Source organism: Pteropus vampyrus, unplaced genomic scaffold (assembly GCF_000151845.1).
Source record: "Pteropus vampyrus isolate Shadow unplaced genomic scaffold, Pvam_2.0 Scaffold172, whole genome shotgun sequence".
In the NCBI taxonomy this organism is placed as follows: Eukaryota; Metazoa; Chordata; class Mammalia; order Chiroptera; family Pteropodidae; genus Pteropus; species Pteropus vampyrus.
Window position 1 is genome coordinate 3,626,451 of NW_011888953.1, and position 1,819 is coordinate 3,628,269.

Below are 1,819 nucleotides of genomic sequence, written 5' to 3' on the forward strand. Positions count from 1 at the left end.
ATTTGCCATGAAATGGGCATTCTCATATACTAATTTTAGTAACAAAGTTGGTTGAGTCTTTCTGGAACATTATTATGTGCAGAAAGAACATTTTAAAAGTTCATTACCCTTTGACTCTGTAATTCTACATCTAGAAATTAATTATAAGACAATAAGCAGAAATGCAAATAAAGATTTCTATAAAAAGATATTTTCTATAGCATTATGATTAATGCTCCAAACTGAAAGTAACATAAATGTTCAAAGAAAGAAAAGTGGTAAAATAAATTCTGCTACATCCCCACTCTAAAATATTGTGTCACCATTAGATAAAAGGGCTCAGCAGGCCAATGTGTTAACATATGAACTAATATGTCAACATTAGGAATCACAATTATGAGGGTTATCTAGAAATATGGAAATAACTACATAAAGTAATGATAACAGGACAAAAGAGAACTCTTAACAATATATACATTAAAATTATATATGAAATAAATCAGATCTATATTAAATTTAGAAGGGATTAGGGCATACGCATGATGTTTCAGGGGTTGACTTTTTCTGTTGACTTCAAATTTATGATCAGATGTTTTGTTCAATTCTTGTTCAGTTGATGAAAGGAGAAAAAAAGAAGAGGAAGAAAGGGAGTGAGAGAAGAAAAAGGGAGGGGAAGCGGGAAGAAGGAGATAAGTAGAAATAGAAGAGGGAGAGGAAAATGATTTAGAACAGGGGTCCCCAACCCCCAAGCCATGGGCCGGTACCAGCCCATGGCCTGTTAGGAACGGGGATGCAGAGCAGGAGGTGAGTGGCAAGCAAGCGAAGCTTTATCTGTATTTGCAGTCACTCCCCAGCACTAGCATCACCACCTCAGCTCCACCTCAGATCATCAAGCATTAGATTCTCACAGGAGCACCGATCCCTGATGCCAAAAAGATTGGGGATCGCTGATTTAGAAGGTTCATTGCAGTTACCACCTATGTGCTCCTTCCCTGGCAAAACCCTAGTAGCCTCCTCTGTGAGCTACATGAGGACAGTGTGGTTTAAGCCCAGCAAAAAGTATAAATTTTTGCTGTTCATTAGATACAGATGGTGTTGTTAAAGATTTCCCATACGTCTACATCAAACTCACAAACATTTGCCACATAGGACAAAGAGTTTTGGCATCTAAGCAGTGTGGCAACGTGGAAGGTACACCAACCTCCTGTAAACCGGCTGAGTGTTTCTGGAGTATGTGGTGCTTGGTCTGGTCAGTTCCCGGTTGGTACTGTAGATGAGCAAGGCTGAGTGACAAGTGTGAGTCTGACTAAGTCAAATTTGTTGTGCTCTATCCTTAAGGGTAAACAGAGGAGCTAGAAGCTAGTGTTAGAAGTTTTCAAACAAGCAAGAAACTTTTTTTCAACCCAGTAGGCTATGAAAAAAAGACCCACCAAAATGGATACAATTAGAGACTGAATATATCAAGTGTTCGTGAGAATGTAGAGCAAATGGAACTCTCACACATTGGTAGTTAAAGTGTAAAATGGTGCGACAACTTTGGATTACTGACCACTTTTAATGTGATTCTATTTCTAAGTATCTATTTAAAAGAAATAAATGCCTATGCCCAGAAAGACTTGTATAAGAATGTTCACGGTGACATTAATCATTACAGTTCAAATTTGTTCCATCTGTCTCTTGTCCCTGAGATGACTGGCTGTCCAAGACACAGTTTTCTTATGGTAGAGTCCCAGAGTACAAAAGAACAGAGGAAACTTGCCATGGCTCTTAAACTCCCACCTGGAACTGATACGTAGTCACTTCTATCCTTCTTCTGATGGCCAAAGACATATGGCAAAGC